Source organism: Melospiza georgiana, chromosome 9 (assembly GCF_028018845.1).
Source record: "Melospiza georgiana isolate bMelGeo1 chromosome 9, bMelGeo1.pri, whole genome shotgun sequence".
Lineage (NCBI taxonomy): Eukaryota > Metazoa > Chordata > Aves > Passeriformes > Passerellidae > Melospiza > Melospiza georgiana.
The window spans coordinates 11,863,414-11,876,727 of record NC_080438.1 but is presented as its reverse complement, the minus strand read 5'-3'; the positions used below and the strand labels follow the sequence as shown (position 1 = coordinate 11,876,727).

General features: G+C 35.7%; 1 long non-coding RNA gene across 1 annotated transcript; it reads right to left on the bottom strand.

The window, feature by feature from the left end:
* Positions 1-8,103: 8,103 nt before the first annotated feature.
* Positions 8,104-11,452, bottom strand: LOC131087093 (uncharacterized). Its single transcript, XR_009114834.1, has 3 exons — positions 11,262-11,452; positions 10,562-10,676; positions 8,104-8,251 (listed from the first exon to the last, which is right to left on the bottom strand). It is a non-coding gene; the product is annotated as an uncharacterized LOC131087093 (long non-coding RNA).
* Positions 11,453-13,314: the final 1,862 nt, after the last annotated feature.

The following is a 13,314-nucleotide window of genomic DNA, read 5'->3' as shown; positions in this document are numbered from 1 at the left end:
GTCTCCCTCATCTCCCAACTTAACATTGCTATAGTTTCCAGATCTACCTGGTCCTTGCAGATTTTGTTCTGCTAAAATTACAAACATACCAACTAAAAATTATAACAAAACTAATATTTCTTCTTTTTTGAATTACTAGGCTAAAATTCTACTTCTCCTACTTGGATTAGAATGAAATTCCTGGGTATGCCACAAGCATTCATCACTAGTAAGTTAACTGGGCAATGATCCCTGACATCACAAAACCTTTGAAATGGGATTTTTTCCTCTGAAATAATCCTCCAAATACAAGCCGCTGGAGCCATTGAAACATAATAAATATGGTCTACAGAGGTCTATCCGTACTAAGAGAAGAGTAAATACCCTTCTTTCTGTGGCAGTTGCATGATCATTCATTTCACTTGCTTTTATGGAAAATTTGTATAGGAATATCAAATTTGTTTACCCTTAAAGCAAAAATATTCTGATGTTTAATTTTGTTCTGCTCAGTTGCATTAAAAATTTACATATAGCAAACAATTCTTTAAAACAGCATAGAAAACTTTTCTAGATAAAAAAATGTATTTTTTAATATGTTCTAGGGAAATATTTCTTTGCAAATATATATTTTGGAAGACTAATAAGTAAGAATGAATCTAGAGTAAGGTCTGTAGAACAATGTTTGACCTGGGCTCCTTTAAACTGAAGTTGTCCTCTAGACACAGTATTCACTGACTAAAATTTCTTTTATATATGTGACATATCATGAAGAGAGAGTTCTGAGTCCCTTCCTAAAACTGACTGAAAGAGTACATTACATCATGTAATCTCAGTTTTAGTCCAGGGAGTCAAAATAATTCTTATACCACATTTTGAAGTCATTGCTATGATTTCAGAGCATTTCTCAAGTGAAAAGCAAAAACAATTAAGCAGCTTCTAATTTATTTGTGACACTTAAAATCTAATGAAGATAATTGGTTTAAATTACAGAATTTACCTGAGGAATCAACACTAATTTAACAGCTGAATGATCAAGTTTATTATATGGGTCTGTTTTTTCAATTTAAGAAGTGGAAATTTTCAATTTAAACAAACTTTAACAGTAAGGAGGAACATGGAGATTTTCATAGTTAATTTCTGAGGTTCAGAGGTCTCTTCAAGAGTCAGAACTCTAAAACCCTTTACAAATAATGTTATTTCAGAAGTCCAGATACAGTGAACTGCCTAAAAGCTCATGGCATGTTTACAAATCCTCTGCCTTGACCTCAGTACGGGAAGGGAAAAAAATTAGATTCCTTTTAAGTCTTTTGCTTCTTCCATCCATAACCTAGAAATGAGGGTGAGCTAAGCTTTCCCTGCTTGTTTATGACTGTTAATTGAATTCACACACTAAATTCATACATTAAGGTAACAAAGCCATCTTGGTGTTTGTTTTCATGTCCAGATCAATACAGGGAATTTTAACTATTACTGAAGTAGTATCATGCAAAATAAGAACATATTTTCCTCTTTAAATCCATCACTCTTGTTCCTTCAAAGATAGACACTGGTGTGCTTAGAGGTCAGGATGTTATTATTTAGTTGTTAAGCAAAAATTTTAGATTTGTTATAGAAAACATGGATGTTACTCACTGGATGCCTACAAAATATTACAGTTTTGAAAAAACATCCTCACCCAACCCCTTAGAAATACACACAAAATTCCTGGGGTTGACCATTAAGAAGATGTGGATTGTGGGTTAAAATCTGAAAATGAAATCACAAGTCTCACACAATTCTGGCATCTGACTTTCAGTTTTTCAATTGCTCTTGGTCCTAAACAATTTTGAGTTTTATATAGCTGCAATTGTTCAAACTAATTTTACCTTGGTGTTGGATTGAGGAAATGCAGGAAAAAAGCATAGAGCTCCTGCCACTGAGACCAAAAAAAAAGAATCTGTTCTGACTCAGATCAAGCAAATCACCCTATGTGAAAACAAATTATAACAAAGTTCAATTGTAGAACAAGAGGAGGGGTGGCAGCTCACCTGTAATTATGAACACCTCTGAAGTAAACCAGAAATTGACCTGGTACTGCCATTATGTTGAGGAGGTAAAGAGCAGAGGAAAGACTTTTTGCTCCCTTTGTTTTTCCTCAGCAGACCAGCTTGTCTCATAACATTTGTGAAGAAAAGCAGTCTAAATTTGAAAACATAGTCCTGAAAAACAATGTTTCCTTTTATTGGTGAAAAATTGAACAAAGACATCCCAAAAACCTGCTACAACTAAGAAACCCAGGTCCCAGCAGCAAAAATAAGAGATGTTAAATTATTAAGTAAGAAGCAATGATGAGATCACCCACATATGGCATTAAATTTAGAATACCAGTGAGCCATCATGTAAGAATAGCTTTTGATAACTAATGGCCCCTATGTGAAAGGTTTCTTATCCAATTTCAATTCTGTTTTGCCTTCTCTCATTTCATACATCCTTTCCTAGTTTAGAAAGCAACTTTCATAGGCAACAGGAAATATTCCACTGAGTTTCGTGTATCTAATGAATGCTGATAAGTTATTTTTCTGCCCTACTGGATACTGGAACTAAGCATCAATCTGAGAGCAAAATAACAGACAAAAGTTCATTATACTCAGAGATTAGCATCAAAATTCATGTCTGCAGTTACAGAGAATTGTGTTGTAACAGTTATTTAAAATTTATATTATATCTGCTGCAGATATAGACTTTTCCTTTGAGAATTTCTAAAAAGCTAGAAAAGGCAGAAAAAGTTTCCAAAGCCATAGGTCAATAAACCAAACTCTACTGAAGTTAATTCAAAAAATTTGCATTGTTTTACTTGAGCAAGGGAATTTTTTTGAGCAATCAGCACAGTAATACATTCAGTACTGGTGCTGAGGAATAGATAGCCATTAGCCTTCTGCCTCGCATTACCTTTGGCTGAAATAATTTCTTTCTCCCTGCTAGCTGCAAACAGCTGTGCAAGTGAATTCTGCTGCCTCTGACTGAGCAGTCCACTGCTCTAACCTCCTGCAGGCTGTCAGCATCACCAGAAGGGTAATCAAAATTCATCTGTTTAAGATATCACTGCAATGTTTTTATTCAGGTAGAAAATACCAAAAATTCCCAGACCATCCAGGTCAAAGCAGCACAGCTAAAATCAGTGGAGTTACAATGGTCAGACAAGATGATCTAGCCCAAAACCCTTACAAGAGCTGTTGATAAAATTCTAGTTAAGTCGGTATTCTTTTACTCTCAAGAATTCACAGGTCAATAGTTATTACCATAAAGTGGAAGGCTCTGTTGACAAGATACTAGATATCAGCAAGGTCCCATCAATGGCAAGATAATGTTTATAAAAGTATTGATAAAAATATTGATGGAAATTTATTGATAAAATACTCCAAACACAATCAGAATAATAATACAAAACTGAGTAATAAAGTCAGAAACAACACATTCAGGTACTAACATGCAAATTACAGTTCAGTTTAAGCATTTGTCTGTGAAAGCTTCTAAAATACATATTTTTGCTTGATTACAGAGAGATTAAAGCAGAAATGCATCCTCTGGGATTCTGTTTAAGAGGTTTATATTGAAAATGAGGTAATAGAATCAGTCAGCATATGCATGTGATTTATACTACTAATGTTTTTAAAAGGCATACTTATTTAAATTTAAATCAAAACAAAAACTTTTCAATAGCATAAGATCTAGAACTAGTTTTGAGCCCATTTTCAATTTATAGTTATTAACATAGTAAAAATAACCCATAAAGGCAAACTGAAAAGAACAACTTTCCTGATGTGAATTTTTTCTCAATCTTCCATAACTTCATTTCTACACGAAGAAACTCCATTCCAAATTGGAAAAGGTTTCAAATTATGCAATAAACCAGACTACAGCTAAAAGTTCAGACCAGAGGTCAGGAGTAAAACACCACTCTGTGTCTTATGTATATTTAAGTGTACTTCACAATCCGTGCAATATTTCCATTGCTCTGAGATCTGGGATCTATACTTAAAAATCAGATTTTCTGAACTGAATCTCAGCTTTCTTTTTCTAGTTCGGTAGGAACAGTTTTCATCCACAAATACATATTCCCTTAACTTACACCATATTCACAATTAATTTTGAAAAATTCAGACTCGCAGGTTGCACATCCATAAATGCCCTTGGCCAGCGGCATTTTTCTTAAATTGGCTACCACAACTCAGTGCAGTTTTTCAGACAGCTTATATTACTTGTCCTCAGTCTATCATCATACTGTGGTGCCACCATTTTTTCATTCTTTTCAGAAAAATAATCATAAGCACAGAAGAGAAAAAGGAACTGAAATTACTGCTAAAAAGGAAAGTAAAGCCAATTTATAGCTACTATACTCTCAAACTTCAGTGTTAACCACACTTCATTGCAACATCAAAATACCCAACAAATAAACCATAACTTTATCTTAGACAAAATGCTGCACAGCACCACAGAATTCTATGCTTGTTAAGGTGATAGCACACAGTATATTATTTCTAAACATTAAATTACCGTATGATTCATATCTGAATCACTGACAATCAAAATACACAGAAGTTAACTGCTCACATATTTGAGAATTTTCTCTCTCTGCTTTGATCCAAAACCATCAAAATACATGTTAACCTTTTCTTGGATTTGTTAGAAATCGGAATCAACTTCTCTGTCATATTTGCCTAGTAAGCCTGAAATTGCTGATTAGTGCAATGCATTATTGCCTTTGTGTCTGTAGAACCAGTGTTGCTGGGAGTTAGCTTCTGTGTGTGTGGGTCTGCATAAGTGATCTGTATAATTATTCTTCCTAAGTCACTGTTAATTACATCTGTGTTTCTTCACTAAAGAGAGTAGACTGATAAAAGGTGACTGGGAACATAAAATAATGTAATCCACAGATAAACAGGCACACGATGATTACAGATAATAATTAATAAAAACAATATAATACAACTGAATTTATTGTTCTAAAGTGGCTGTAAAGAACCTGGAAACTAGAAAGTAAAAATATGTCTCAGTAGAAGACTGTCTTGTATATGACAGTTATTGACTAGGAATTGAACAGTCAGTTTTGAAAGCTCAGCAGCACTTTTAAAAATGAGATTAAAACAACTTTAAGATGAAGTTACAGTAATTTTCATGTTCTTTTCAGCATGCTAGTCTTGTCTTAGCATAAAATACAGCTCCCCCATCTTTATTGTAAATATAAATAGCTATGGATATATGCATATACACATTTGCATTACCCACATTTAAACCATCCAGAGTGCAGAAAGGAAGGCTCTGAAGATCAGCCTCTGAAATTTAAGTGTTGAGCCCAGTTTGCAACCAGAGGAATAGCAAAACAAAGAAAAAACAGACCAAAGTTCCTTGGAGCTCCATCCTCAGTAGTGGCAAACAGTCTCTGCTGAATGGCTCCATTCACTGAGTTGTCTGTATTTAAACATGTTGCTGTTACCAACCAATGCACCCAACTTCAGTGGGATGTAATGGACAATAAAGAACAAAACAAAAAAATTATTTATAAATGTTGGTGCTAATCTTACTTTTAAAAGCACTTCATCCATCCTTAGCAAGAGACCTCTCAAATGACAAAAAAACAGCCAAAATCTTGCCAGGCACTAACTAGCTATGTCTTTGATTGCACTGTTTGCAAATCTATAATAGCACTTCTTCCATCTGTTCTGCAGTTTCCTTCTATACATCCCATTTTCAAAATGAAATAAATTGCTTACAGGTTCGTTCCAAAGAGGTCTTCCGGCATATTGGCTATTGTGGACAATACTGTAAAACTTGGACAAAAATAATAGAGCCTTGTATAGGAAAAAATATTTAGAAGAGCTGATAGGTTTTTCAAGGGAAAATTTTAAAGCAATATATATCACTAACAACTCAGCCAATGACTGGTTTTTCAACATAAGGTACAATTAGTTTACAAAGCCACTTTGTTTAAAACCCCAAAGTAAAAAAAACAGCTGGTTTTCAAAAGCAGAGTAAAATGGAATTTCACACATTATCTATAATAAATTTATGGCAAAATTATCCATAGTTTCTGAAATCAGAGGACAAAGTTCCCTGTTACTCTAGGTATGACTCAGCAAAACAGTTTGGAAATTGATTTTAAAAGGCTCAGATCCCTCTCAGAAGACGTTTGGAATTATCCATTACTTCATGTAGGTGATGAGTCTTGTCTTGCTCAACATCCCCTAGATAGGAGAAAACATTGAAATAATAGCCACTTTTTATATATATATATATATAAAGCCTAAAATACATGTTAACAGTTTACATTACATAGAAAATGACTGTTACAGAATTACAAGTCTTTTTCTGATGCCAAAAGGAAATGAGATAACAACTAAGCTTCTTTGGAAAAAAATATTCCTCAGGAAAAAGAACATTTAATGTTTTTTTCACTGGGTAACTAGTTTGGGGTTTTTTGTTTAATTAGCCAAGCATTCAGAACAGGATCAGATTAGAATGATTTTTATGTCAAGTCCTCTATTAAACTAGTTTTAATGTTTGTGTATGTGTATGTGCATGCCTCTTTGGAACTCATGTAATAAAACCAAAAACGAGATTTTTTTTCTGTTATAATAGGACACTACCTTTGCCATTATTGTTCTTATTGTTCAAGCATTGCACTTGAGCCCACAGTTATATCTAAAATGCCAGTAACTCTGTTAGGCATCACTACTGTTACTACTGAGCAAGGGTCTAACACTTCAAAGGGCTCAGTAGCTGAGCAAATCCTCCAAACACTGTTGGAATTAAATAACATGGCACTGATGAATATAATATGAATATAGCTCATGTTTCTTTCTTCATTTACAAGATGCAGTGAGTCAGAAAAGTAGCACTTTCTGACAGCCTGCTCTGCAGTGAATAGTGAGCACTGAGTCACCCACACCACCCCAGCACAGCATCCCTTCCACTTGATATTTGCCATTCTATAATTAGAACAAACGACATTCTTGGGACACACCAAAATGCTTTTAGTTAACTTTCTGCTTAAACCCATTTACAGAGTCTTTACTGTTCCTGCCTCAAAAGATAAGGCACACAATCATGACCTGTGCTATCTCCACTTTAGAGACAGACCTATTATTATAAAAGTAAATGCCACCCACTTGCTAACACTGGAGACTAATTAACTCTGCAATGGCTGCTTACCAAAGAGGGTAAAAATCACACTTGTCTGTACCAACAGCTATCCTAGAAAATCAAGAGGATTAGATAATACTTTGTCTTTACTGATCCCCCCTATTCCTTTAATTTTTATTTCTTTTTATTTTTAACTTCAACGTGTTTTGCTTATAACTAGAATTTAAATACTTGTTTTTGTAAAAGTATAGAAGTTCTCTCTATTCTGGTTCTCTCTGGTCACGAATCCATTTCCTGGAAAAATGTTTTGAAATCCTTTTTATTTGTTCATCATCTGATTCATGTTTTGAAATTTTTTCTTTTAAAAGCAAGTCAGCTTGATTTCAATAGCTATATTGAAAACTGAAAGTTATATAGATTCATTAACCACATGGTATTGAAAGGAAATCTTTAAATCTCAGGTATATAGGACAAATCTATTAAAATAAAAGTCAGTAACTATAACTTTGCCTTGCAATTCACCATCTACATATCTGTTTAAACCAAATTTGCTCAGTTTGAGAAAAAATTCCAAAAGGATATCAAATAAATGTGCAACTCATCCAAAGAAAAAAGGCACAAAATAATGGCCAAGTCTCACAACACCAACAGACACACACCTGGAAGGAAATACATTAGTTACACCTGCATCAATAAGAATTATGCAGTTCCATTAATTGACACTGGGAATAATAGCATAAACAATTTGCAAAAAGTCTCTGAACTGGCTGCAAGTCAGTGATGTGCTTTAGAACTTTCTACTTTACTTACATGTCTTTCTGTCCCCAGCAAACAATGAGCAAATTAGCTTGTCCTGATTCTCGAGAACAGCCAGCAGCAGGGAGGGCATGAATACAAATACTTTAGAACTCCAGTTCTATGAACACTTTTAATGAGAACTCTTTTCTTTTTCTATCTTACCATTTTTTTGCGTCTAATATTGAAACCTTTTGAAAAGTAGAAATGGTTTTTATGCAGAACACAGCTGTTCAGAAATGGACCTCAGTCACTGCTGGCTTCAGTGATCAAGTGAAACACATGTCTGCTACCAACTGAGCTGGGGGCTGGATGTAAAGAAGTCTTCTTTTTGTTGTTCTGGTGTTATGTCCCAGCTCTATAATACATAAAGAAGCAAAAGAGTTTAAAGTGTATCATATTGCTGGTTTAGTAGGACTTGAATGGTTGAGCTGAATTTCTAAAATGTCCCTCTGTTGCTACCTTTACAAGCTCTTGCTGTAGGGACCAGGTGGAAAGAGGGAAGTATGGAGAGGATAAGTGGAGGGGTCCAACAGCTGGTACCCATCTTGTCAGACAGTCACGGGAAATACAAAAGAGCTTCAAAGAAACGGCGTCCCAACAGATTCCGGCAAAAACACAACACAGCTGCAGTAGGAAGGGAAATTTTAACTATGAGGTTCTGCTTGCCTTATCAAATGTGATAGCTGAAGTCATGCAAGAGTCACCCAGACATGTCAAGCTCTCCAGAAGGCCCTGAGATACAAACAGGAATAACTTAGCAATTGTTGACCTGGTATCTTTTAAAAACAGAACATATGGCCTGGAAAGGCTGCTTCTTCCTTTGGATCTAGTCCAGCAGTCAGGCAGACGAGTTCAACCTTGCAATTAGGGCAAAATTGCCGGAGAACAAGTGCTAAAGCTCCCCCTTTGCTGCTGCTACTGCCAGTCTCTTGCTCTGTCACACATGACCCGGCTGGGGATCACAGGCTGTCCCTGTCCCATCCCTGCAAGCTCTCCCCAAGAACTCTGGTGCCCCCTCTTAACATCCAGAGAGCCAAAGCCCCCTGCTCAGAAATCCACACTCATTTCCATTCCTCACACTTGATATTAACAATAAGCCACCCTAAGGGAATCAACCCAGCCCACAATTCTTTAATACAAAAATCAAAGTGGGATTGTATATTTATTTCTATTGTGGTAAATTTTGTGGCTAACTGATACATTTTTTCATATAGATTACAAGTCCAGGTTTGCTGTCCTTTCATGGATAATACAAATCAGCACAGACACAAAAGTGACAACAGTAACCATAGCAGCAATAAAACTGCATCTGAAACACTAAAGAATTGCTATTGTATAAGATATTAAAAAGTAAAGGGATTTCTTACTACAGTAATAAACTGTCATTTCATTCATCACCTACTGAAAATTATTTTTTATTGCTCAGAAATATTCTATCATTACAAGACTTTGATTCCAATCATGGAAGAATCTTTTCAAATTACAAATTTCCTGATTTAGGCTAGAATTTTATTTTCTTACATCCTGGAAAATATACTATAAATTTTATTTACTCTTTAAATCAGTTGTCAATTAGTCCTGCTCAGCTAGTTTTCAGTTGGATGAGAAAAAAAAAAGCCTATTTTCTGGCAGGATAGAATTGAAAAACTGCAAGAATAAAAGTGTCTATTTACCTAACAATTCTAATAACTAGATTAGTTCTGACAACTTTGACTTAAGTGACAGATGCTGTTTCCTCTATACATGATTATCCAAAGGCACGTTACGGACACTAATTAATAAACAGGGACAAATGCTAGTGGCTAACTCATATAACCAGACCCAGCAAGGAAAATTAGTTTCTTTAATACTTCACTGAAGCTTATAAGAAATCAATAGCAAATACTTTACTTATGTAGGAACTCAGTGTTGTAGACAATAGGGTTGGCTTGGGCTATAAATAAAATTAATACTTCAATATCTTTGGGTAAGTCATTTCATTACATATTTATACAGCATTAACTATAACAAAGAGTCCATCTAGATAAGATCTGCGGGTACTACAAAATATATGAATATATAAAAAACAAGAAATTAGAAACAAGCTTCTACTCTCTAAGTACTTAATTTAAAATAGTTTGTTTACTTAGTATAAACTGTGGGTTTCAGAATTTTTTCATGGCGTATCTGTAATATCTATTAACATAATTCTTATTTATAATTAAGAACCTTATTTTCTTTCAAGTTTCCCCCCTACAAATTGTGGTCATATTTTCACGGAACACACATAAGTTCTATTAATACTAATCAGAGTTTAGCCTGTACATGAAGGGAAGGCAAAATCCTTTTATGCTGAACATGTAATTAAAGTTCTTTAAAGAGTTTCATGTGTGTTATAATGTGTAAATTATTTTCATGCCTAACAACTCAAAAACTTGGAGGGAAATGATAGAAATTGTCCTTCTGACCACTGAGACTGTGCATACAAGTTCACACACAGTCCAGATTCATGTAGCTACAAAATCAGGGCACAGAGAGCGATATAATTAATTTATTCAGAGCTTTTCACATTTCATCAGTGCATCACTCATAACAGGTTCTCCAAACCACCAGTTATGCCTTATTTGGCTGTAATAGACAAGCTGTATTTGGGGCTCTGTGTTTTCAGACTACACCAATGACTTACCAAACATGTATTTTATGATGAACACCTTAATTTCTTCCTTGTAGAATGCTGGCAAGTGACACATAGCAGAGCTCTTAGCAACAGTGTGTGCACGCACACTGAGTGTTGTAGCAACCTATGACAAAAATAAAATTATAGTGGAAATAAGTATGTAGGACTGAATGACACCCAGAGAGTAATTGAGAAGGGACAGCTTGGTGATTCAATGACAGCTGAGCTGTGCTTTGTACGTTGTTCTTGTGAGGCAAGAATGGCTGCCATTAATCATTCTGAAATCAGGCTGAGACACCATTCATCTTACTGCACCCCACCCTCTGCTACTGCCTCATCGTGGGGCTGCAAGGAGGCTGTGAGATGTTTGATGGTTTCTGGAGCTCTAGATTTCCTCTTATCCAAGGGATATTAAAGGATCTTTCCAAGCACCCTCTCAGTTACCAATCTGCCATGTGATCTATGCTCAGGTGTCCCCAAACCTAGTCAGAGGAGTTGTAGAGTATGTATGGGCAGACAGGCTGTGTAGTCCTCTCTGTAGGAGAGAGCCTTGGAAGGCCTTTGGCAGTTCATTAAAAACTACAACTCATTCCACATAATTCACAGGCAACATGGCTATTGTGAGATTTACTGTTCAAAACTCTCCAGGCAGACCACTGCTAGCCTAGGAATTGAGCCAAAGCTTATCTGGTAACAAAAGATTTGATACCTGCATTCAGTCCCAGTGAGGCATTTTGAGAACTGCAGAATGTGGAAGGAAAATCAAAGTGAGGATTCACTCAATCTGCAGACATGCAACATCATATGCAGACATGATAAAGCCTCTCAGAGGATGAAAGAGATTCATTCTTCATACTCCTAGAAGACTTAAGGAGAGGTTGATGGAGGCCTAAGAGAAGGCAAGAAAAGATGGCTATGTCCTAATATCACTGAAGAATAATGGGAGACTGCAGAAAATAACACAAGAATTAGGACTGCCTTATGGCTATGCACCACATCTGATCAAATTTCATTCAGCTGTAGCTTTACTCATTTAGGTGTCAATCTGCAGATTTGGAAGCTATGGATTATAAAATCACACAGTAGTTGACTCCATTTTCACTTAGAAATGCCATGAAAATCTGTAATTTACTTTAACCTTAGGGGCTCCCCTGTCCCCCCTCCCTTCCAGAGCAAATGGTAAGCAGTCAAAAGGATCTCAGTCAGCAGGCTCAGCACATGAACATCCCACAGCACTATCTAATCAAATATTTGAGCATCATGCTCTTAAAATTTGCTCAGACTGTGAAGGACATTTGATAGGTTTGTTAAATTGTTTGTATCTACTGCTGGCAATTTTTAGCTGTGGATTTACTCTAGAAACTTGACACTGAAGTGAAGTCACAGGAAATCTGGATGTTGACATTGGCAATAACAGTACTCGTTCTAAAATGGGAATAATAAGGATTATATATATCATTATTATTTGACCAAGTGTTGTTCACCTGAATTCATGTGTTTGTTCCTACAGGAAACCTGTTTTCCCCCTTGTAATATACCACCTGTTCCTAAGTTGAGACTCCAATTATTTATTTTCAGCTCTTTTTGAATCGCTAGCTAATCTAAAAGCAAATATGTCCTTTAATTTTGTTTCTGTGTGAGAGCTGGGAAGCTAAATGTTGACCAAATTTATAACTGCCAAAACTAATAACATTTTAAAACATTGACATAAGGGAAAGGAATAGGAAACCATTAGGATATATCCCTTAACCACACTTCAAAGGACAGAGGAGAAAGATAAAGTGTTTGAATTGGAGAAAACAGGTTCGAGCTCATGTCCTCACAAGTGTACTGGCCCTATCTCCTTATGCAGGAAGGGTACATAATAGGGACAAATGAAGATTACAGCAACTGTGATAAAAGAATTTGCTAAAAAGATGCTCAAGATTGTCAGAATTACTAATGTATCTTTTTCCCATCTAAACTCTTAATGATAAATATACAATTGCTTCTGTGACTACTGCATTCACAAATCCATTTGCAAAATAAGGCCTTATTCTCTACAAATTAAATGCAGTCCAATGCTATTTTTGATAAAAACTCCAGGCAGTCTGAAGGCTCCTGCACAGACTACCCAGACTTCACCCTCCAACAAAATCTCAACCTCTCTGTAGCACTACAGCCATTTTATCCTCTGGAAGCCAAGGGGAAAGCAAAGCTCTCCTCTCTCCCCACAATGCATACCATTTCCTCTAACAAGGACAGTGTCTCCTTTCGAAGTTTGATTTACAGCTGCTATAGAGCCATTGTGCTGACTGCATGTCAGTCTCCAAGGAAACAGGTAGCAGATATATTCTAGAAGCATCCCAAGAAGAAAAGAAGTGTTATCAAAAGTATTCTCAGCATAACCTCTACTATGAGTAGAAGCAGAGTTCAAGGTCTTCTCTTGAATGGTTGAAGGATGCTGTGTTCAAATAAAAGGCTCCTAAGGAAATAATAGCAGGTCAAGCAGTGGATCTGCCAGTTGTACAGTCTCCATTTCTGAAAGAGTTGGAGATTGAAAAATAATCTATTTAAAGTTTTAGAAAATCTTGATATATGTTATAAATCAGCCAAATTTTAGGTTGGCATCTCCTCTTCCTACTTAGCACTTTGTGTAATACATTGTCTCTTTGCTGCAATTACACTTCTCAGCCCAATCCATACCCACTTGTCCATCTGTATTTGAAAGTTGATGCTTAAGCTCTGCCTAGATTTTTTCTCACTCATTTAGAAGACTGAAA